Source organism: Saccopteryx leptura, chromosome 1 (genome assembly GCF_036850995.1).
Source record: "Saccopteryx leptura isolate mSacLep1 chromosome 1, mSacLep1_pri_phased_curated, whole genome shotgun sequence".
In the NCBI taxonomy this organism is placed as follows: Eukaryota; Metazoa; Chordata; class Mammalia; order Chiroptera; family Emballonuridae; genus Saccopteryx; species Saccopteryx leptura.
In genome coordinates, this window is record NC_089503.1 from 144,789,642 (window position 1) to 144,815,615 (window position 25,974).

At 41.4% G+C, this 25,974-nt stretch overlaps 1 pseudogene; it reads left to right on the forward strand.

The window, feature by feature from the left end:
• LOC136388142 (large ribosomal subunit protein eL21-like) overlaps positions 1-20,461 on the forward strand; it is an 83,809-nt pseudogene extending 63,348 nt beyond the window's left edge.
• Positions 20,462-25,974: the final 5,513 nt, after the last annotated feature.

Consider the following 25,974-nt stretch of genomic DNA (forward strand, 5'->3'; position numbering starts at 1 on the left):
AAGGGGAGGAGAAAAGATCCCTTCCGTGGATGCTGGAGGCTGGCAGCACACCCCGAAGCCCCCTCTAACCACTCACTGTCAAACACATTCTTTCTCCTCTCAGTGTGACGGCAAGGTTGTCAGGAAGCCCCATCGTGAGATGTTGACAGAGTATTGCTTCACTCCTCTCCTGCTCACATCTGAGATTTGTGCCCCTGGTTCTTAGAGGCGCCTCCTTCCCCTCAGGCGGCTGATCCCAGGGAGCAGGGTACTTGACCTTCCCTTCCCGTCCCAGCTCTTAGGCTGCCCCAGGCTCTGTCAGCTGCAGCAGCTGCACTGCTGAAGGGGGCTCTTCCCCTGATAACTGGTTACTGTCACCACTTCTTTTTGTTTTTATAATTCTTAAACTTTCTTTTAATGGTTTGCTCCCTTGTAGGTGCCTCTCTCATTTATTCCGGACTCGGGAGATCCTTATGAGGCCAGCAGGGTTGGCTCCATCTTGTGGATGAAGAGCAGCCAGGTCACAGGGAAGTTACATGTAAGATCCACGTGCTACACAGGCAGTAGCAGAACTGGGTGTGGGACTCAAGGCTAGCCCAGTTCAACATTCATGCCAACCATTTACCTGTCCCCCCCCCCCCCCCCAGAAAGTTACAGTTTGGCACAACTCCCATCTCTATGAATTCTTCACTTTCAAAGGTATGAGACCAAGGCCCATATATAAATCCAATCAGCTGGTGGAACCTGACATATTTGGCTTTGACTTCTGACTTGCATGTTCATTCTAGATATTGAAAAATTGCTCCTTGTAAAGCCAGGAGCCAGGGCCACCATCACAGCAGCCTGGCCCATGCAGGTTCACATTAGATTTGGACAGTCGGTAAAAAAACAACGGAGCCAAAAACTGGTCAGCCATCATTTTTAATCCTAGCTTGTACCTGGCGGGCAAGTAAAAACACACACTGGGCTCCAAAACCCTCTCATTCAGTGCTCACAAAGCTACTGACTTATCTGAGTTTCCTAGAATCAAAGGTTTCTAGCTCACCAGACTTATTCACCTCTGTTCCCCATCTCCTTCCTTCTCCCTGCACAAACTCTGCACAAACTGGCTTCTCACTCAAAACTCTGCCATCTTGGCTGCTTCTCCTGACCTCTTCCACATGGCCTCTCTCTGCTCTCTGCTCTCTAATGCTAATCTCAGGAACCAAGAGCACAACCTCCTGTTCTGCCCCCATTTTATAGTGTAGAAAACCAAAAACCTTTAATCCAATATACAAAATAGGGAAGTCTCTAATACAAAGTCACATATCTGAGTCATGATGGGATTGTACCACCCCACATTAAAAAGGGTGGGAAAGGCTTAATCCCAAAACCAAGCCCCAGGCTACAATGGTCCTGCCTGCCCACAGCCCACAGAGACACACATTAATATCACCTGGGCAACGGCTCCACGTGGGCAGCGCCATCTTTAACCAAGTGAGCATAATACATTTTATCTGCCCAACACTCCTGTTCTTCCTTCTTTTTCCCAATTCAATAAGTTCTCACCTCCCCACATGAAGCCCTCTTTGGGCACTGTAACCTACATGGATCTTGTTCTTCTGAAAGCCAGGACTTATTTAGAATTTGGAATTTCATTGCTTTCTTCTGGTTTCATGGGAATGATGTACCGTAATCTCTCATTCCCTTGAGGAAGTAGTCTTCTGAACTCCCTACAGTGACTAGAACAGTTCTAGGCAAATTAGGTGCTCAGTGAGTAGGTTTGCATTCTTAGTCCTAGGGTAATTTTTACTTCGAAAACAGTGTGGATGCAAAGGGGCCAGTTGAAAAATATAAGAACTCCAACAGCCATTGGGCTTTTGAGCTGGAGTAATCTGTCTCATCCTGGTTGTTGGGCAGATAAAATATATTATGCTCACTTTGCAAAAGATGGCACTGCCGACGTGGAGGCCCGCCGCCCAGGTGATATTAATGTGTGTTGGGGGCGGGCTGTGGGCAGGCAAGATGCTTGTAGCCTGGGGCTTGGTTTTAGGACTAAGCCTTTCCCAACCTTTTTGATGTGGGGTGGTGCAATCCCATCATGCCTCAGATAAGTGACTTTGTATTAGAGACTTCCCTATTTTGTATATTGAATTAAAGATTTTGATTTTTATACTATAAAATGGGGGCAGACTGGGAGTTTGCTCTCTCTTGGTTCCTGAGATTAGCATTAGAGAGGAGAGCAGAGAAAGGCCATGTCGAGGAGGCCAGGAGAAGCAGCCAAGATGGCAGAGTGTTGAGTGATAAGCCAGTTGGTGCAGAGTTTGTGCAGGGAGAAGGAAGGAGATGGGGAACAGAGGTGAATAAGTCTGGTGAGGTATTGTAGATACTTTTGATTCTAGGAAACTCAGATAAGTCAATAGCTTTGTGAGCACTGAATGAGTGGGTTTTGGAGCCCAGTGTGTGTTTTTACTTGCCCGCTGGGTGCAAGCTAGGATTATAGATGATGGCCCACCAGTTTTTGGCTCCGTTGTTTCTTTACCGACTGTCCAAATCCAATGCGAACCTGCATGGGCCAGGCTGCTGTGATGGTGGCCATGGCTACTGGCTTTACACCAACCGACTTCACATTCCCTATTGGCAAAGACATTAAATTACAGTGAAACTTTGGGTTTTATCACAATTCTGTCTCAATCTTTATTTATTTAAAAAAATTTAAAAGGCAGAATTCAAGATAAACTTAGTCCATATTTTTTAAAATACAGATTTTCAGGTCCTAGTGCAGACCATCTGAGGCTTGAGATGAACTCTTCAGGTAATTTTAATGCCCATTCAAGTTAAATCTACACTGCTCTATAGGGTTTCCATTGCTAAATAAAAAGATACAACTATGCATGATTTCAAAGCATGTTCCCAGACAATATAGTTTAAATATATTAAATGGGAGTTTCAGGAGATTAGATACCCAGGTGACCCAAATGTTTTATATTGAAATGTGTAACACATCTTATTTGCTAGCCTAGTTCACTTATATGGTCCCAGGATTCTTTAGCTCCTAGTGCCTTTTGGGAGCATTGCACATGTGAATCATGAAACCACTACCATCTTCCCTAAAGCAGGATTCAGAGTCACACTGGAAGCTTTGGAAGTGCGAGTATGGGATTTTGGTCTGGCTGGGAAGCTTCTTGGATTTTCCAAGATGCTTTCCTCTTGGTTTTTCCTTTCCAGCTTATTTTAACTTTCTCTCAATTTTTGTGATGAAAAGATGACTAAGAGCTGCCTGTTTCCTACAGCTGTTGGAAATAGGTAATTAGGCTTGGTGTGTATTGGTAGCTTATTAGCCCTCTTGGGTTTAATAGTTGCAAAGGTCAGGGCAGGCGAGCTGCTATCACAGGTCAGAGTGTGAATGGCAGCTGGTCAAGAAAGATAAATTGACAAGATAGGGAACAAGGCAAGGTTATTATTACAAAAAAGTGTCACCCAGATAAAAACAGACCTTAACCAATGAAAAATCACTCAAATCATGACCTAGCCCAAAAGGGAAACAACGCTTACACTTCCAGAATTTATTGCAGCACTGTGATTGCTTGGTCATTAAAATGTCACCTGCAGAATGAAATAGAGTGCTGACTTCAAAATGAAATAGTTTTTTAATTCTTCTCAAAATATTCTAAGCATTATTGAATGACTAGTTTAGGTCTTTAGAGAAATAATTATGACTTAAGGCCTCTTTGAGGTATAAACCCCCTTTTCTCTCTCTCTCTCTCTTTAAGTTTATGAATAATTTTCTTAGAAATCGTTTGAGGAATTATGCTAACGAGGACTTGAATTTCCAGTTCTGTACCCAGTGCCTCTTATTATTATTACATCTCTACTGTGGCTCTATATAGAACAATGTCCGTATTCCAGGAAGATGGGCTCCATGGCCCTTTGTAATTCTATCCTCCATTGTATCGCTTCATTGCAGATGTTCAGATCAAAATATCATGTGGACAGCAGCCTCCACCACACAGTGTCATTCAACTTTCATTAAAATACCTATGACAGCACAAAATGAAGACATGGGAAATGCAGAAATTTACAATGATGACTAAAAGGAACGCTGATGGACAACAAATGCTAGAATCTTGGAGAAATTCCTCCTCTCTATGAAAGGCAAATGGAGCATATTTAAGGAATGCCTTATGTCACACCCAGGCTTTAGATCACACAAGAGTAATAACTGAAAAATGTAGGGAGACAATACATTTTCCACTCTCTAATGCCCTAGAAAGAAACCCAGGGTTTGTATCCAGCAGAAAATAGTGTAGTTGCATTACCTTGCAAATGTGGACCCATTAAGCAGCCAAAGTCATTTCCCCATCATCTCCTCAGCGCATTACCTCATTTTTTCTGCACACAGAAGAGAGCAACAATGGGAAGGAATTAGGAATGTTGTTGATTAGAGATTGCCTGTATTTTGGTAAGTGCATTGTCTTAGTTTAGGTTGGGTTTCCACAGAAGACATTGAGACAATAAAGTCAATTATTTACTTTGGAAATAATTATAAGAAAGTGTGGTAGAGGAGCAAATAACACAAGGAAGAGCAGGGAAGCAAATAAAGGTTCTTACCGAACAAGTTAGCACTGTAGGTGACTGAAGCTTAAGTCCTCTGGGGAACTTGGGGTGCTTTATTTTAATTATTATTTTTTTAATGATTTGAGAAAGGAGAAAGAGAGAGAGAGAGAGAGAGAGAGAGAAAGGAGGGAAGAACAATTCATAGTAGTTGCTTCTCGTATGTGCCTTGACAAGGCAGGCCCAGGGTTTTGAACCTGGGATATTCCATGCTTTATCTGCTGTGCCACCAAAGGTCAGGTAGACCTTGGGGTTCTGAAACGTGGGTCTCAGGGTCATCTCACCTAAGAGGTGAGAGAACTGAGTTGTTTGGGTTTTTTTTTTGTATTTTTCTGAAGTGAGAAACAGGGAGGCAGAGAGACAGATTCCCGCATACGCCCGACTGGGACCCACCTGGAATTCCCACTAGGGGGCGATGTTCGGTCCATCCAGGGAATTGCTTCATTGCAACTGGAGCCTTTCTAGCACCTGAGGCGGAGGCCATGGAGCCATCCTCCACGCCTGGGCCAACTTTACTCCAATGGAGCCCTGGCTGCCGGAGGGGAAGAGAGAGGTAAAGAGAAAGGAGAGGGGGAAGTTTAGAGAAGAAGATGGGTGCTTTTCCTGTGTGCCCTGGCTGGGAATTGAACCCAGGACTTTCACATGCAGGACCGACACTCTACCGCTGAGCTAGCTGGCCAGGGCCAGAACTGGGATATTTATACACCAGTCTCCATCAGTTATTAAGACTGCTCCTGGGGGGTGTGGTGTAATTTCCCTGGCACACCTGGACTCTGTACACAGTAGTGTTGCTCTGTAGGCCAGAGAAAACCCCCAAGCAAATAAATCTAGGTGCTGGCAAGTAGAAGGTTGTTGTGTTCTGAAGTGTTAAGGATGAGGGGTGTTTGACCAGGGCACTGATTGCATCAACTACAGTGGAGACCTCATACCACTCACATTCCTTTGTCCCTGTGGCAAGCTATTATACCCTTCACTGATTCTTCAATGTCACAAAGACAAAGAAAAAGAACCCACAATAGGAAGATTGGTGAACCAAGTTCTCACTGTTAACTGCTGCAGTTTGTCCTTAGATGTTCATTAGCTCCCCTCTCTTCCACCCTTTGTAGAACCCCCTCCTCCGTGGCCAGCATGTCTGCGGGTTTAGGTTGCTTGCCTGGTGGAGAGATCTTTATCTCTGAGATGTCTAAGTCCAGCTTATAATAGATTTCTTCTGTGCAAGCTTTACAACCTGGTGGCTCTGATAATACCCCATCCACAAAGGGCAACGCTAGTTGCACGGTCACTTGATGTACCATCCTGAGGTGCTTGTCCCTCCATGGGCCCAAATATTGCTTTTTGAATAGTAAAGAGCTTTCTGCTGTAGTTGGCATGGGCTTGCTCTATACATCTACGGGTCTGCATTGTGACTCTTTTATTGGGATCTGTCGAAGATTCTGCAAAGCCTAGCACCATAGGATCATCTGACTTAAAGCCTAAGCACTAGGGCTGCATGTACCATAACTAGACCTGCGACAGAGCTCTCTCTTGCTCCAGGCCCATTTTCTAGGGTCTGGAGACAAGAAGTCTGAGGTCAAGGTGTTGGCATGTTTGGTTTCTTCTGAGATCTCTCTCATTGGCTTGGGCTGTCTCCTCGATGTATGCTCACATGGCCTTTTCTCTGTGCATCAGCCCTTGCTGTATCTGCGTGTCCAAATTTTCTTTTCTTATAAGGATATTAGTCAGATTGCATTAAAGCCTACCTTAGGAACCCCATTTTAACTTAAACACGTCTTTAAAGGCCCTATCTCAAAATATAGTTACATTCTGAGATACTGGAGGTTCATCATATCAATTTGGGGGGACACAATGCAACCTGTAACACCCACGGAAAACTGACAGCGTTGGAATTCACTATTAATGGGTTGGAGCAGTATTCAAGTGTGGTGCATGCAATCTCCAAAATTTCAAAAGTTCTACCAAGCATTATGCCACTTTCTTAGTGATAGGAAGTGGAAAGTATGCTGCTCTGTCCTCTTCTTGGAGTGAACTGGCATTTTCCAGACCATTAGACTGCTTCAAACTTCACAGACCAATGCAAAGCCCTTGATTGTTTGTGGAGTTTATCTCCCACTCTCCGATCCCCATGTGTCTGACCCTTGCATCCACAGTATTTACTGCTTCCTGTGCCCAGGCATCACGAAAAGCGATGTCATTGGTAGAGCGAAACTGTAAGACCTTCTACAGATATCCAGATGATCAGGAGGCTGTTCAAGTCTGCTGTGACATAGAGCAGGGAGGTTAACACAGCCTTGAGGGCACAGCATTGAACGTAAATTTCTGTGTGTTCCAAGTGAAAGAAGACTGCTTTTGATCCTCCTTCCTAATGGGTATTGAAAAGAACACATTTTCCAATTCAGTAGCCTCATGCCAAGTGCCAGAGGCTATGTCGCTGTGTTGTAGTAAATAAAGGTTCTGCATCTGGACAGCATCCGTGGTTGGGTTAGTCCTTGGTTAAGTTTGTGGCCCACTATTAGCAGCATGATCTAGTTGGCTTTTCTAGGGGACAGACCGGTGAACTAAATGTAAATATGACAAGGACCACCATCCTTGCCTCCTTTAAGTGTCGGAGGGTGGCCCCAATCTCTGTGACTCCAGCTGCTATGCAACACTGCTGTTGACGTCCTGTCAGTGGCAGATGGGGCAATTTCAAGGTTTTCACCTGCTGTTCCTAAAATGTATCAGTCAGGGTTCAGTTAGGAGACTGATATCATACTTGTTAAGAGAGATAATTTAATATTAAAAATGTCCAAGTAATTATTAAAGAACTGGAAAGGCAAGGAGAGGAAAAAAGTATCCCAGAAACTGCAGGTAGCAGGTACCATTCTCATGTCTGGGAGCCAGGAGAAAAAGTTGGAATTACAGGAGTTGAAGCTTGGGCCTCTGAAAAGGGCCACTACTCAGCTTTTGCTGATGGCTCTGAGCTAGAAGGAAGAGTGTGTGTGTGTGTTGGGGGGGCTCTGATCTAGAACTCAAGGAGGTGATGGTGTTTCTGAGGGCCACCGTGAGGCTGGTCCTGCAAGTGTTGGGAAAAATGCAAACTGAATTCAACTGCTACAATCGCAGCTAACTGCCAATGTCACAGTGAGGATGAGACTAAGGTGATGCCGACAGGAACATGAAGTAAATAAGCAGCACTAGTCTCCTAATCCCTCTGGTGTGCCCTATTGGCCAAGTCAAATACAAAGTCAGCCGGCAAAGCAGAGATGTGGTTTGTAGAGCCCCAACCCCAGTATCACAGAATAACATAGAAGGAGGTGGGTGAAGTTGAAGCTGAGAGTCTATGTCTTAATAGCTAGCACAGGGTTAGGATTCCAGAGGGTAGGCAAACCAATAGGAGGTTCTACCAATGCATATTCATCCAGCTTATTCATTCAAGAGCCAGGGAAATGAACCAAAACACAGGGAAGGTCTCTGAACACACTGGATCTATAAGACAGACTCCATTATCACCTGGCCTCCAATGCCTCCTCTGTTACATGAGGGCCCTGATGATATTTTGAGCCAGTAAGTGTTAGTGTCAATTTATATTCTGTATCCAGTAGCCCTTGAAAACTCACATGGCTGTTCTTATTTCTCTGTATAAAATTATCCGGGTGAATGGCTTTGTGCTTTGGGAAGGACTGGTAGAATCACTACTGTGTACACTTGCCGTGTCATTGCAGAGTTTGCCACAAGGGGACCCAACCACCCTTCAACTGATTTGCTTTAGATCTGGGGATTGGCTCAGGTTTGGAAACAAGGTTAGTAATAATGAACTTCCACTTGGGTAGCTGATCTCAGCATTCTGCTGATCTGTTTTTAATCTTTTGTGATTATATAGATCAAGCAATAGCCCTATTGGTTGACCATCTATTTAGTCCTCGGGAATACCATGGCAGCTCCAGCTGCCATTGTGATCTTTCTGTCCTTAATGATATTGATGGCCCATCCTTGCCTCTGATGTACTTCTCTGCTCTTCACTGTCACTGACACTGGGGAGCCCAATGGCCATCCTCTTTAGGCTGGTGTTGACAGCATGAGACACTAGAGATACTTCTGATGCCAGTGCAGCTTCTTCAACCTGTACCCTAGTTAGTGCATGACAGGAGAGAGTGTATTCATTGTTATGCTAGAGCACACCATAGGTCATTATCATCCTACTCATCAGAATGCTTGAATTTACCGTATTTTTCACTCCATAAGACGCACCTGACCATAAGACACACCTAGGGTTTTAAGGAGGAAAGTAAGAAAAAAAATATTCTGAACCAAATGCTGTGTTAAAATATTTGTTAAAATACTGTATTTTTCGCCCCACAAGACGCATGGGCATTTCCTCCTCCAGTTTTTTTTGGGGGAAGTGTGTCTTATGGAACAAAAAATATGGTAAATCTGGTTCTGCCAGTTACTTGCAGTATGATCTTGGGCAAGTTGCTCAGTATTTCTGTGTCTCAGTCTCTCTCTCTATAAAATGGGAATAATAATATTTACCTTGAAGGGCAGTTGGATGAATTCAATGGGGAAACACCTAAATTGCTTAACAATGTCTTGCATATCTTAAGCCCTTATAGTAGCTATTGTTGTTCTTGTTAAAATAAAAAAAAAAATACTTTCAAAAATGCTAATTATTATTGTTCAGCATCATTCTAGAAGTGAAAAAAAGCAATTAGAAATAAAAATAAGTGAAGTCAAATGTTGAAAAAGAAGAAAAAATTACCATTATTCATGGGGTTGTATAATTGTCCATCTGGAAAAAAAAAAGAATACTAATGAAACCCTTCAGAATTAATAGCAGAATATAGCAAAATGGCCCAACTCAATAGTTTTCTTCACATTCACAATAGCTATCCAAAGTATAAAATAATTACAGAAAAAAAAAACCCTTGTAAGAGTCAAATCACTTGCAGAAAGGAAACTACAAATTTCTAAAAGCAATTAGACAAATGGAGATAGTAAGTAGAGATGTCAGTTCTCAGCTTATCAACTTATAAATTGATCACATAATTCCAATCAGAGTCCAAACATTATTTTTTAACTTTAAAATGACTCTCAGTATATTTGAGACAAAAACGAGAAAAATAAAAACACATGTTTAAACAAGAATAACGGGCGTCTATCACTACCAGATGTCGAGAGTCATTTTTAAAGTAAAAAAGTTTAAATATTTTTACTGATGGATACATAGACAAAAGAAAAAATAGAAAACCTTAAAAGTTTATAAATAGATCTTACCTATATATTTGTGTTAGTGTGTTACAAAGATTCCAGAGAAAAAGGTCAATTAGCCCATAGATGACTTCTCAGCAACTGGCTAATCCCCTGGGAAACAAACACTCGTTTCCCTAATTCATGACTCACTCCAAGATAAGTTCTTAACTGATAAAAAATGAAGCATGGAAATATGAACCAATAAGAAAAAGTAAAATTAGATAAATAATATGTGATCTTGGAGCGAAGAAGGGGAAGGATGATGTCAGGTGGAAATCAAAGGACAATGACAATAGGTTTAAATACATAAAAATTAGAAACTTTTGTGTCATAAAACATTGTGAACAAACAGAAATTGGAAAACATTTATAAAATAAATGATAGATGAAACACTGATTTATTTTTTAAATAAGGGCTCTTAAAAATTATGGGAAAGCTATAAACAGCTCATTGTAGAAATGACAAATAACACAGATGAACAAGCTGCAAAATAAAAAATAGTTTATACAAGAAAAATGTGTTTAAAAAACAAAAAAATAAAAGGGAAAGCAATGTAACACTATTTTCATTTTTATTTTTGGTATCAAATCAACAAGTTATTGAAAAATTGTAACATCCAGTGATGGTGAAGGTGTGGGCAAACAGGCAATTCCAAACATAGTCGGGGGAGGGTAATGGCTACATCCTTTCTGGAAGTAGTTTTGACTAAAAGCATTAAAAGTATGCCTTATAAAGTCCATTCTGAAGAAATCTTCAGAGCTGTGGCTATATATATATATATATATATATATATGCAAAAAGATGTTTTTCAAAAAGTTTTTGTAACTGTGAAACAATCTAATGCATAGTCAAAGCAGATTTGTTAAGTACGGTAATCTGTGGTACGTCTATGTAATATTATATACCATATTTCTCCATGTATAAGATGATCCCATGTATAAGATGCACCTTAGGCCCTGGCCGGTTGGCTCAGCGGTAGAGCGTTGGCCTGGCATGCGGGGGACCCAGGTTCGATTCCCAGCCAGGGCACATAGGAGAAGCGCCCATTTGCTTCTCCACTCCCCTCCTTCCTCTCTGTCTCTCTCTTCCCCTCCCGCAGCCAAGGCTCCATTGGAGCAAGGATGGCCCGGGCACTGGGGATGGCTCCTTGGCCTCTGCCCCAGGCGCTAGAGTGGCTCTGGTCGCGGCAGAGCGATGCCCCGGAGGGGCAGAGCAATGTCCCCTGGTGGGCAGAGCTTCGACCCTGGTGGGCGTGCCGGGTGGATCCCGGTTGGGCGCATGCGGGAGTCTGTCTGACTGTCTCTCCCCGTTTCCAGCTTCAGAAAAATACAAAAAAAAAAAAAAAAAAAAAAAAAAAAGATGCACCTTAATTTGGGGCCCGAAATTTGAAAAAAAAATGTATTACGTAAAGTTACTGAATTCAAGTTTTATTCATCATAAAATTCATACAACTCCTCATTACTGTCAAAACTCCCATCCATTAGCTTGTCCTCATCTGTGTCTGATGATGAATCACTGTCTGCAACAATGAGCACAGAAACAAGCGTAAAAAAGCAGAAAATGCAAATAAAAAAAGACTACAACCACTGTATAAGACGCACCCAGTTTTTAGACCCCATGTTGAAAAAAAAGGTGCGTCTTATACATAGGGAAATATGGTAACCATTAAAAATCAAATTTACCATCTCAGAAAAATGTTATAATTTACTAAGTGACAAAAGTAAAATATAAATTAAAATATATAGTATGTTATCAGCTTTGTAAAATATATACCCATATATTTATACATGTATAAAGAAAAAAAGACTAAGACATACGATGTAAACATTAGTTACATTTAGGTATGGGGTTATGAGTAACTTTTTTCTTCATACCTTTTATGTTTTCCAAATTTTCTGCACCAAACCTGTATCAAGTTTTGTGACTGGAAAAGGAAAAAGAAGTACATAAGGGAAAAATGAAGGGAGTCTAATGGTTCCATGACTTGGTTGATCTCTACTCTCAGGCTTTGGATCTGACATTTACACAGTTCTAGAAAAACAGAGACTATAGCAAGTATATAGTGTAGCCCAATATTGTGACAATATCATATACAATCACAAGGAAGTTTTTAAAGCCTTTTGATATTCTAGGTCACTCTTTTAAAAACTTGTTTATCAATATAATACTTTCTAACTATTAAGAAATTCATTTTAGTGTCAAATAGATGACTAGTTACCCACCAAAGTTGATATTAATACAAATTTTTATCTTCTGTAGCCAGAAGGAAAAGAATGAGGACAAATGCCATTCTTCCCCTTCTGCCCCACAAATTCATCCTAGTGCAAGACAAATCCCAAGAAATGGGATTTAAGGGCCTACAATTCTTGATCCTGTCTGCAATCCTCTCATTTTTCTTATTCATTTTTGGTGATAATCTAAACTCCTTTACCAAACTCATGTTTTCTCACTAAATAAAGGCACACTCCTTACCAGGCAGTGGGAGCTGTTTTATCAGTAGTCTGAGTCCCCTGGAAAACAATTTAAATTGGCTGCAGTATTTCATCAGAACTGTTCAATATCAGTGATTCGTGGGCCTCACAGTGGATGGTGTATCCATAATTCACAATGCTATCTAACTTGGAGAGGACACACTGTAATCTCAGAATTCTTATAAAGGGGGAAGAGTAATCTTAGACTATGCTTAAAGGAAGTAGAGCTGGAGCCATTGTTACAGCTGGATTTTTATCTTTACAAACGATAGAAAAGAATAAATCAGTGACCACAGAGGTGAAATTCTTCTACAATACAAAAGAGAACAATGTGTAGTTACTACTGACTAATTTATTTTACTCTATAAAGTAAACCAAGATGACTAATATTGTTTTAATCTATGCATCCGGTGACACTCAGGTTATTGATATGTAAAAGCACTTATACACACACTGTTATGGCCCTGGGCTGGGAAGAGCTGTTTTGAATTAGAAAGAGCTGGAAATATCTAAAGAGATCTACCCTACAACTGAACATTATAAATAGTCTTGAGTGAGCCTAGCTTGTAACTTCAGGTGGCTCAAGGTTTAAACTCCTCCCTAGGGACTAAGACCCAGAGGAATGAGGCAGAAATGGAATCTGGGAATGAGGCAGAAATGGAATCTTACTGCTTCCCTGGTCATTATAGCTTTCTCAGAGATAGCCTATTGCCTGTCAGTAAATATTTCTTTTTATTCTTTTTTATTTATTTATTTTATTTTAGTGAGAGGAGGGGAGACAGAGAGACAGACTCCTGCATGCACCTTGACAGGGACCCACTTGACAGGCCCACTAGGGGGTGATGCTCTGCCCTTCTGGGATTGTTGCTGTGTTGCTTAGCAACCAAGCCTTTTTTTTTTTTTTTTTTTTTTAGTGCTTGAGATGGAAGCCAAGGAGTCATACTCAGCAGACTAAACTCACTTGAACTAATTGAGCCATGGCTGTGGGTGGGGAAGAAAGAGAGAGAGGGAGGGGGGGGGAGGGAGAGTGGGAGAGGGAGAGGGAGAGGGAGAGGGAGAGGGAGAGGGAGAGGGAGAGGAAGAGGGAGAGGGAGAAGGAGAGGGAGAAGGAGAAGGAGAGGGAGAAGGGGAAGGGGTGGAGAAGCAGATGGTTGCTTCTCCTGTGTGCCCTGATTGGGAATCGAACCTGGGACATCCACACGCTGGGTGGATGCTCTACTGTTGCAGCAGCATGGAAAGTAGAAAGTCAAATGACATTTGGAGAGTTGGAGAACTGGTTTATTATGCCGGCGGGCTCAGAGGAGGTTGATTCCCTGAAGGCTAAGCCCCAGAATGGCAGGGTCTTTGGGGTTTTAAGGCCACACGGTTGGGTGGGGTTACGAGGTATGCAGAATATGGAAGCGGATTTACAGAAGCTAAAAAGGTGGGATTAGTAAAAGCAGAACAAAGAAGCAGTAACAACCGTATTAAGGTGAAGCATTTTGCTTTGTCATCATGGAGTCGTAGCCACATCACTACCACTGAGCCAACCAGCCAGGGTGCCTGTCAGTAAATATTTCATTTCCCTTTCTCACCCTCTCCCTTTCACCCCTCTTCCTTCCAATTCTAAAATACAAAACAAAACACATACAAATGCTCAAAGACAGAAATAAATAAAACAAAGCCTTTCTGATCACTTTCTGGAGTTAGTTACCATGCACTGGAGATACACAGCCTAACTACTGGTAACTTTAAATTCATGTTTCAGGAATCTCTGAATGGCTTGTGGGTAAACTAATGCTGTGAGGAAACTGTAATAATGACCTCACCATTCCCACAGTTTTACTGTCTGCTGTGACTATGTTATGACGTCTGTTATGGGTGAGGGAAACGCGGCTCCGGAAATGCAATGTTCAGCGATCTGATTTTGTTGAGCACTCGCTAGATCACAACAGTAGTGGTCTGTCAATGATAAAGGCAGACCACTTGATTCAAATGTTGTAAAGTACTGCTGCACCAGGTGTACGTAGAGACACCAAGTCCAAATGAATTTTTAAAGAGTTTTATTAAAAGGAAGAAATTTAATATGCTGGCCGCATATGTCTAACACGGGGCATAGCTGACCCAAATCATGAGCGCTGAATATAGCCCTGAGGCAGGTTATATACCTTTGATCACACACAGGTTGGCGGGAAAAGGAGGAGGGGGAGAGATGACACAATTCATTAGCAATCTTATAACATTCGTCTATAGGATTTATAAAAATATTTCTACACATTAAAACTTACAAGGTAATACAATAGTGAAAAATGTTGTTTCACATATTAAAAGATATTCCCAAATTTTTCACTGTTCATTTGCCATTCCTTTGTTTAGAGGTATATACATTGATTACACGCTTTCAGGATGGGGTGGGGAGCCCACATGGCACCAGGGAATAAGCGATTGTAAATGGCTCATTAAAGAAGGAAGAAGAGGAGAGAAAAAGATTCGCTTAATCTCCCCCCCCCTCCCCACACTTGGGTAGGTGTTTACCTGTTTCTCACAGAAGTGGAGGAGAGGGAATCTAAGTCTCCCCAGCACAAAATCTCTTTACAATACAATGTTGTTGTCTATCCTGAGTTGGTGCAAATCACACACCAGTATAAAAATCATATTCACAAAATCTCTCTGTATGCTTAGCCCAAATTATAAAATGCCCTTTAAGCTTCCTAGTAAAAGGAGTTTCCTACAGAGTGTGTCTCTGCAAGCCAGAAAACTCCTACATCCCTTTCCCTTCACTCCCCACAGAAAGGAGAGGACAAGAAACCTGACATTTTCTCCTAAAACATCAATATTAATTTTTCAATTCTTTGGTACCTTACCACACACATTACCTGTATCCTTCATTCTATGACATATACTTTACTGAGTATTGTGCTAAATCCCAATGGATCATTGTACTTCTCAACCTTTTTACCTTTCCTATGATCTACCTACTTAAACTATAGCTGAATAGATGGCCCAATGAGTTCGTGTGAGGTGCTCAGGAGGTCCTGGCCATGGATTTGACTGTTAACACGCATCAGTTAGTCTTAGATATAGTTTGTTGTACACATAACTTAATATCAACAGCTGGGTGCCTTGGTCACAATGGGGAGGGATAATAGCAGCTTCTGAATGCCAGGAATCAAGCACTGTGTTAAGCACTTAAAGCTTTTAACACTGACTCAGCATCCCTGTGATGTAGGTACTATATTATTTCCACTTTAGAAATGAGGAAACTGAGACCTTAAGAGGTCATGTAAACTTTCCCAAGGTTCCACAGCTTACAAGTGGCAGAGTCCAGATTCACAACAGGCTGCTTGACTCCACGGTGCACACTCTCCCTCGCTGTACTGCCTTTTGACCCAGCACTGGTGATGGAACTTAGTTTATAGCTACTGCAAATGTTGCAGAGCTGTTAGAAATTATAAATATTTATTTAGCTAACCCCTCAGGGGACTCTATAAAAATAGATAATTAAACAAACAATTGAAATGGTTTTAAAAAATTAGAATCGGCCTGACCTGTGGTGGCGCAGTGGATAAAGCGTCGACCTGGAAATGCTGAGGTCGCCGGTTCAAAACCCTGGGCTTGCCTGGTCAAGGCACATATGGGAGTTGATGCTTCCAGTTCCTCCCCCTCTCTGTCTCTCATCTCTCTCTCTCTCTCTCTCTCTCTCTCTCTCTCTCTCTTTCTCTCTCTCTCTCTCTCTCTCTGTCTCTCCCTCTCCTCTCTAAAATGAATAAATAAAAAATTGAAAAAAAAATAAAAAAAAATTAGAATCAGTAAAGGCCTTGCTTTTACCCTTTCAAATGTTTTTAACTTTAAGATAGAGAAGTTCAGCCCTGGCTGGGCAGCTCAGTTGGTTAGAACGTCTTTCCAACACACTAAGGTTGCAGGTTCAATTCTTGGTTAGAGTACATACAAAAATCAACCAATAAATGCATATATAAGTGAAACAACAAATTGATGTATCTCTTTCTTTCTCCCTCCCTCCTCTAAAAATCAATCAATCAATAAAAAAATTAAAGGGATTTAGAAATTTATCCTGTTTTGAAATAATGTATCTGTCCTCACCAGCAGATTTGTGGCTGCTTCTGATAAAGCTAATTTTGCTGATTCCTGGAAGACTTTTTCAGAGACAAATGGTTTCTCTGAGATTCCTTTAAGTCTTCATTACTCAAACGTTGGATGTTATAGTAAATTTTTCACTTTGATCATTCTGGGCCATGAATCACAGATCATGAGAACTAGAAACTGTTTATTCATAAGTCAAGAGTGTCATGGGCACTTTATGAATCTCAGAAGAGTCTTAACAAGGGGGGGTGGTATAAATATCACATTAAATTTTACATTTTGACCATGAAAGTTAACAATGCAAGTGAAACAATTGGAATATTTAAAGAAGCTGAAGATTATTTGTCAAGAGCAAGTCTCTTCCAAATTATTGATAGAAAAATCATCTTTCTCTCTGTAGTTAGATATATGACAGAGAGAGAGAGAGAGAGAGAGAGAGAGTCAGCAATCTTTAACCATGTAAAAAAAAATGGGAAGCATCTGTATGCTTTCCCTAGAGACAGAATGAGGGAGAGCTTGCATTGCAATGGGAGGCATTAAAATAAAACTTTTGGAAGGCCTCCCTTTTAAGAGTGGTTGGGTAGCGCCAAGGATACATGAAGAGAGTCTGTAGCCATCAGATGATTACTAAAAATGAGGCAAAGAATGTGTATCTTGTTTTGACATTGCAACTACTTCCTAAATTGTTCTGAGAGAAAGATGGCATGGATTTGAAGGGAATCAGAATATGCTGCCCCCAAATATGCTACTTTGGCATGATTCTTTTGAGCTGGAGGCAAATAAGAATCAACAGATGCAGAAAGAAACCTTCTCAGATCTTGTCCTATCTGAGTAAAAGCAGAAACTTCTGAGAAATGAGGACAGCTGTAAGTCTTTCTTTGGGGGCTTTATGGCCATAAAGAAGACAAAAAGTCACCCCTGGGATAGGTATCCAAACAGGCCTTACTAAAAAACCTTTATTTTCCATTAGTTTTCCCCGTTATTTTCTAGTCACTTTCCCAGAATTTGCCATGCTTATTCCCAACCCCCTTTTGTCTGGTCATGTCTCCACCATTTATCAGTCTTTGTTAAAAAAGTATATAAGCTCTAAGGCTTATCTACTTTTTGGGGGTCTTCATTTTTCTCTGAAGTCCTCCATATGCATGTGTAATAGTAAACCTTTTCTCCTACTAATCAGTCTTTCGTCAGTCTGATTTGAAGGGTGCTAGGCACTGAACCTAGGGGGTAGAATAAAAAGGTTGTTTTGATCCTTCTTTTATGGATTTATGTGAAAAGACCAAACATAATAGTAAGAACAAGATTCTATTAGATACAAAGACCTTCTGGGATCAAAGATGCCTCTGTCTAAATCTCACCTCTGCCACTTTTTTGGATGAGTTATTTAATCTCTCTTAACCTTGATTTACACTTATATTGATATTAACTGGGAATAATAGTAATACCTCATGAAAGAGTTAAAATGCATGTAAAGTACTTAAGTATGAGACACCTTTTATCTATCTATCTACCTACCTACCTGCCTACCTACCTATTTAAAAAATATTCTCCATACTGTGGTTACGGATTAGTTATGCTTACTATCCTAAATGGCTTGCATACATCTCTGTGTAGAGACAGGGAAAATGAGTTGACTCACATCTGGAGGTTCCATTGAGTCCTATGACTTCATAGTCCTGTGAAGGCTCTGATGATTATTCGGTTTTACGCAAAGCCAGGTTGTCTCCTTCTCCTAGATTGTCCAGAGGAGACGGATAGGAGACACTTGCATATAGTGATCTCATCATATTAGGTCACTTGACATTTTTGGATGGGCAATAAGTTGATAAATGAGGAGGGCTGGTCACTGTCATGGTTATTAATGAGAAAACCTACCATCTCGATGGTAATGAATTCTGATGAGGGAGAAGAAATCACCTCTGGGTAAGAACTGAAAATGTCTAGTCACTGCCTAGTTTTTACCTCAGCATTTTCCTGGGCTGGTGTCAAAGAGGAGACTCAAGATTTAAATCCATGTAAATGTCATGCAAATATGAGCCCTAGAGCTGTAACCTCTGGCGGTGTGGTTTAGGGCAAAGCCCATCAGTGTCACAGAGCTCACTGCCAGCTGCCTTTTCCTGCCAGCCCTTCCAAGACATGTCAGAATGGCAAGAATAAGCATGTGCTTGGCTTTGCCAGAATTTAGTAGAAAAATTCTGCCACTCTAATAGTCTTGACATGATGTTTCATGCAATTGAGAAGGCAGGAAAATTTTCTGCCATGGAGCACCTCCAAATGTGACCAACCATGTGGCCTAGGAGGTGGTTCTAGCAAATGTGCAAGCTTCTCTGTTGCTAAAGACAAAGAAGAAGCCAGTAGTATTATCCGGCACATCACAGTCAGCTGGGAGGATTCCCTAGCGGTTAACAGCTGCAGTTGTCTGCGTCTTGGTAAGTCTGCTTTCGTGCTAGATCAGATATACAACGTTCAATTCTATTTCTTAGTTACCTTTCCCAGAATTGTAGTTGCTATTTAACTGTACTTTGTAATTTCTGTGTTTACTCTATGCAGAAATGCTGTCCAGGGAAATGCAGAGAAAAGAGTCTCTTTGATATCAGCCCAAGAAAATGGGTTTCCTAAGAACGAGTGTTCTAACGTGTCCCAGTCTTTGTAGGTTGGTGGCATCATCTGATTTCTTACCTCCACCCACATGGCACAGCCAAACAGGCCTCTCCACTACTTCTGCCAACTGCCTACTCCTAGAATTTTTCCGTTAAATTCTGGGCAATTTGTGTAAGAAAAAGATGAGCCTCAAAGCAAATAATGTGCTGATGTGTCCGGGGGAGGAGTTGTCGGAGGAGTGAATCTATGGCTTGAGGGGAAGACAGAAAAACAGAGGTGGGCTCCTCTTTCCCTCTTTAAGCTACTTTGGTCCAAGAACATCATGAACTTGGTAACTGGATATACTTTTAGAAGACAGCCCTTCTATTTTAGAAATAGATTTGCTGGCTGCTTTAAAATCAGCGTAGCTGTACACCAAATAAATCAATGAAAAATACTTTTGTGGGACAATCGATGCCAGAGATATATATACAGCTCCTTCAGCAATTATCAAGGGTAAGAAAGTAACCAGCTTTCCATATCTGGCGAAACCAAGGTTTTCTTTTAGGTAGTGCTGTCCAGTTGGGCTGTGGCTTTAGAGGAGGGCCGTTGTCTTCCTGCTTCAATGATACCCACCTTCTAAGTGTAGGGCACTCCCATGGAGAGCCGCAGTGTTCATCTCCTAGGTCTTACACTCCCAGCCTCTGCTCCCACACACACTCCTGCCTGTACTGCTGACCCACTCAGGCACTGGGCTGTATATAATGTTGGGATGAATGGGCATAGGGGGGTATATTAGTTTCCTAGACTGCTGTCACAAATTTCCACAAGCTGGCAGTTAAAAATAGCAGAAATTTGTTGTTTCACAGTTCTGGAAGGTAGAAGTCTGAAACTAAGATGGCGACAGGGCCACTTTCCCTCAAGGGCTCTAGCAACGATCCTTCCGTGCCCCTGCTGGTGGTTGCTGGGAGTCCTTGGCATTCTTTGGCGTGTTTCCATCTTCACTTGGCTCTCTCTCTTGTCTCTGTGTCCGAATTTCCTTATTTTTTTATAAGGACACCAATCACTGAATTATAACCCACTCTAAATCAGCATGACTTCATTTTAGCTTAATTACATCCACAAAAAGACCTATTTACAAATAAAATCATATTCCCAGGTTCCAGGGGGTAGGAGTTGAATATATCTTTTTGGGTGACATAGGTCAACCTACTCTAGGAGGTATTTTTTAGAAATCAGCATTCAACCCTCGTCCCGTCTCTGTTTTCTCCTGTGCTGCAGGAACTGGATGCCTTTGAGCTATATTCTTCAGAATTCCTGAGTATCAGTGTTCTGATTTGTCAAACAAATGCCAATAAGAGGCATTTGTGCAATGAAACTGTTATTGCTCCTGTGGTAACAGCAGGCAAAGATACAGGTTTTGCTAAGTGGCAGATGTGAGGTTTTGCAGTAACTTCTGAGTATCTTGCAAAAGTTCTCTTTTGGTGTTGTAGGAAGCTGAGATTATCAGTGATGGTTTTCTGAAACTCCTGTAATTCCAGACTTCTTTGAAGTGAATGACATCTTTCCTTGATCTTTGCTTCTTCAGCCTTGCTAACAATTTCATAAGCCTTCAGTTCTCTGAATTATTATTTTTTTTAATTTAGACTTTTTTTTTAAATTTTATTTATTCATTTTAGAGAAAGGAGAGAGAGAGAGAGAGACAGAGAGAGAGAGAGAGAGAAGGGGGAGGAGCAGGAAGCATCAACTTCCATATGTGCCTTGACCAGGCAAGCCTAGGGTTTCGAACCAGCAACCTCAGCATTCCAGGTCAGCACTTTTATCCACTGTGCCACCACAGGTCAGGCCAGTCCTCTGAATTAAATCTCTTCATTGAATACTTTGAGTGGTACCCATTTTTTTCACCAAACCTTAATTAGTATGTGTGTGTGTGTTGGGGGGTGGGTCATGCTTTTCTAGAGAGATGTCTCAGAATTTCTAAAGGCATACACATGTAGTTTTAAATCCAATCTGTCTGAAATTTCCCATCAGAGTACTGAGCAGTGAGGAAACACCTTGACCCCCTGCTGACAGTTGAAAATTACTTGTATAATGATTTTAGTCTTTCACACTATGATTGAAAGAGAGACAGGATAAGATTTTTCTGAAGAAGGTCAGTCTGCAGGGGCCAGTACACTTCATGAGGTTACATTACAGTAAAATAAAAAACCTCTAACCCTGGTGCACTTAGATACCATGGAAACTGCACAGAAAAAGAATATGCATTAGTTTTTCTGCTAAAAGCCTTCTCTGACTCTGTGCCGACTGATGTATAAATACGAACACCACACCTGATATACCAGACCCCTTTATATAGCCCACTAGAATATGAATTTCACGCACAAAGGACTTTCACTGTTCCATCCTCATCGCCTATACCTGTGCCTGGCATGTAGCAAGTTTTTAAATTATTGTTTAATAAATCAATGTACTTACTTTTCTAACTATTTTCCTCATTGTTTACCTGCATCCTTATAGACTGTAGTCACATTGCAATCATGCATCCCAGCCATTTATCCTTTACTTTTGCTGTACATTTGCCCATGCTGTCACCTCTCTTTGTAATGGCTTCCCTCTCTCACCTCGTCCTTTGTTGAAATCCTCGCATCTTCTAAGGCTTGTCTCAAAAACTGTTCCCTCCACAGAGGCTTTTCTGGCCTAAGCCCCTGATTGGATGAGGTCTCTCCTTGCTTTCACTTCCTATGCACTTAAAAACAGTGGAGACATAATTGACATACAACATTGTATTAATTTTAAGGATACTCTCATACACTTAAAAATTAGTAACTTCACTTTTAAAACAGTTTTAGGTTTATAGAAAAAGTAAGCAGATAGCACAGAGAATCCTCATATATTGCTCCCTGCAGTTGCCCCTGGTGTTGTAATTTATTGTGGTAAAATATATGTAACATTAAATTATCGTTTTAGTAATAATGTATCAATGTTGGTTCCTGAATGTAACAAATGTACCACAATCATGCAAGATGTTAATAATATGGGAAACAGATAATAATAAGTGTTAATGAAGATGTGGACAAATTGGAGCACTGTATACTATAGATGGAGATCTAAAATGACTCCCACTGTGGAAAACAGTATGGAGGTCCCTCAAAAAATTAAACTTTTAATTCTTTAATAATTTAAGTGTAGATTTCTGTGGCATTTTATTTTTTTAATTTTTTAATTTTATTTTTATTTTTCCTAAGTGAGAAGCAGCAAGAGGCAGACAGACAGATTCTCGCATGCGCCAGACTGGGATGCACCTGGCATGCCCGCTAGGGGGCAATGCTCAGCCCCTCTGGGGTGCCGCTCCGCTGCAACCGAAGCCATTTAACGCCTGAGACGGAGGCCATAGAGCCATCCTCAGCTCCTGGGCCAACTTTGCTCCAATGGAGCCTTGGCTGCAGGAGGGGAAGAGAGAGACAGAGAGGAAGGAGAGGGGGAGGGGTGGAGAAGCAGATGGGCGCTTCTCCTGTGTGCCCTGGCTGGGAATTGAACCTGAGACTTCCACACACCAGGCTGACACTCTACTGCTGAGCCAACCAGCAAGGGCATCTGTGACATTTTAATTAAGTATACTTACATTGTTGTGCTGCCACACCACTGTCCATCTCCAGAGCTTTTTGATCTTTTCAAACTGAAATTTATATCTACTAAACAATAACTTCACATTTCCCCCCCTCAGGTCCTGATAACTTTGATTCTACTTTCTTTCTCTATGAATTTTCCAGGTAACTCCTATAAATGGAATCAAACAATATTTGTTCTTTTATATCTGGCTTATTTTACTTAGCATAATGTCCTCAAGGTTAATCCATTTTGTAGCATATGTCAGAATATCATTTCTTTTTAGGGCTGGGTAATATTTCATTCTATGCAGGTATCACAGTTTGTTTACCCATTCATACATCGATGGACATTTGAGTTGTTTTTACCTTTTGGCTATTGTGAATAATGCTACAATGAATGTGGCTCTACAAATATCTGTTCAAGTCCCTGTTTTTAATTCTTTTAGGCATATACCCCAAAAGAATTGCTCAGTCATACAGTAACTCTATGTTTAATTTTTTGAGGGACCTCCATACTGTTTTCCACAGTGGGAGTCACTTTAGATCTCCATCAGCAGTATACAGTGCTCCAATTTGTCCACATCTTCATTAACACTTATTATTATCTGTTTCCCATATTATTAACATCTTGCATGATTGTGGTACATTTGTTACATTCAGGAACCAACATTGATACATTATTACTAAAGAAAGTCTATAGTTTACGTTTAGGTTCACTGTGATACAATTCTATGTGCAGTGTAGTGTTTCGGTCATTACTCTATCATACAGAGTAATTTCACTGCCCTAAAAATGTCCTGTGCTCCGCTATTTATTCCCCTCCCTCCGAATCCCTGGCAATAAGTGATCTTTTTTATTGACTCTATAGTTTTGCTTTATACAGAATGTTGTATAGTTGGAATCATATAGTATGAAGCCTTTTCAGATTGCCTTGCATATTTATATGGTGACTTGATAGCTCTTTTTTTTATTGCTGAATAATATTCCAGTTTAAGAACATATTACAGTGTTTATCCATGCATCCAATAGAGGACATCTTGGTTTTTCTAATTTTTGACCATTTCTCATGCAATTCTAACCTATTATCATACTGAAAATATTTTGTCTGCTATTACAGTGTTTAAAGTGCAAGTTCCATCATCCTTACTTCCTCCACTCACATACATTCCCTGATGGCAGAGCCTGATGTCTTTCTCATATGATTTGGCATAAAGCAGTGACAAAAGTGCCTCGACCATAGATGGAACTCAGCACGTGCTGTTTGAAGTGAATACCTTTTTAGATTTCTCAGTCTCCTAGACAACCTGGGGTCTTCAGGGCAGCATTTTCAGGCTCATGAGAGATGCAGGCCTGGTTAAGACAGCTCGTCATAGCACTGGTAAAACTTGTCATCATCTGTTCTTCAAGGGCAATCATGTTAGCTCTGCTAAGGTTGAGATAAGACTCTCATACCGTGGAAGTGATCAAGTTCAGCTTTTGGCTGAGTGTCCTTCCCTGATATTTGTGGGGCTGTCTTGGTAGTCATGAGCAGGGCAAGAAGTAAGAAAGATGGGTCCTGTGGAGCTGGGGGCTTATGCAGGGAGCTGATGCCTGCCTGTGGGGACACGGAACAAGAGTGCAAATGGTACCCCCTTCTTATGCCATCCCTAGTTCCATCTATCACCATGAGGGGCATTGCAAACATGCTTAAGTTGAGGACATCCAGTCTGAATGTCCAGCCTCCATCTACTGCTCTGGCCACACTCAAACTGATGGGTATGCACACAAGTAGCAGTGGAGTTTGCCCTTAGGAGGACAGGTCCAGTGAAAAGACCTACAGAGTTCTGGAAGTGGCTCACAGCCCTTGGGGCAGGGAATCCCGCACACCTCGGGAGATGGGCTGGATGGGGAGGCAAGAGTTCCTTGTGACCCCATCCCCTTAGCTCCTCAAACTCCTCACCCAGATGAAGAAGGACCAGGGCAGGGCCTTCCGAAGTGGATGGACCAGGGCCAGGGTCAAGTGAACAGGTCTACGTGGAATACTAAAAGAGACTCAACTGAGATGCTCAGGCCAAAAAACAGGCCAAACTTAGGACAATACATAGTGGATCAGAAATGAATAAACCATCTCTTTAGATGTAGAAAAAAACTATAGCTTTGTGTTATTACTACTCTTATTAATTTTATCACTGTGGTAGAGAATTTTCTTCATAAATGTCACCCTGCAACATGAGTGAGCAGCAGGGATGTGTGAGGGCAGTGACATGCTGGGGGAAGCTCAAACCAGCTCATCACAGCCCATTGTTAAATGTTCAGGAATCTTGTGAGCCAGTTGCTAAACACAGCTACTATGAGAAATTAAAGTAGGCCTGGCCTGTGATGGCACAGGGGATAGAGCATCGACCTGGAACATTGAGGTTGCCGGTTTGAAACCCTGGGCTTGCCTGGTCAAGGCACATATGGGAGCTGGTGCTTCCTGCTCTTCCCCCCTTCTCTCTCTCTCTAAAAATGAATAAATAAAAAAAAATCTAAAAAAAAACAAAAACGGAAATTAAATTATATGAACTTACAATGAAATAAATTATATCAAAACAGAGATAATAAACATACAAAAGACTATTTCCTAATTATTTTTACCATTATCTTTGCCCTTGAAGCTATTTCCATCCACTGTGTCTGTGTGATAGAAATAATGTGTCATGATGTTGTTGCCCATCTCTTCCCAACTCCTCATTTGGTAGCATCACATTGGTAGCTTGAACTTGACCATGGGAGGAGTACATACACCACAGAAATTGGCAAATACCACCAGTCAGGGTCACTTCCTTTGTTGCGCATCATTATTAACCTCTGTTCTAGACTCTTCTGAGCCATGTGCTTGGCTCTCAGGTTTGCCTTCAAGCCTGGTTTCTGCCCCAACCTTATCCTTTCTCCCTCCCCATGTACATAGTCAATAACTTGCAAGGTCAGATTCACTTGTTTTTGCACAGACCTTGTGGTAAACCTTTTCCTGCCATTTCTGTTTATGAAGGAGAATCCTGAAGCTACAGTATGAACTGTTATGAAATTTGCTTCCTTTCAACTGTTTATCTGTATGAATCAGGCTGTCCTTGATACTGAAGAAGAGGAAGAGGAGGAGAAAGAAGGGTGGGGTGGAGGGAAGAAAAAGCCTCAGCAGCCAAGGGGGTAGAAGGGAAGCTGTAATTTCACCCACAGCCCTCTGCATGGAGACTCTGATTTCACACATGCTCCACTCAGGCCTGTGTAGTAGGGATATAGTTCTTAGGTTCTTTCTCTGTTGTTTCTTTTTCTGTGTCCTTTCTGCCCTTTTGGCCCAGGTAAAGGTGGAGGGGAAGGCTGTCACAGGAAGGAGAATATGACATAAGAGAGGTCCCTGCCAGACATGGAGAATGAGAAAGCCTGCCCCACCTACCGCCTTTGGGGAGTGGGGAAAGTACAAG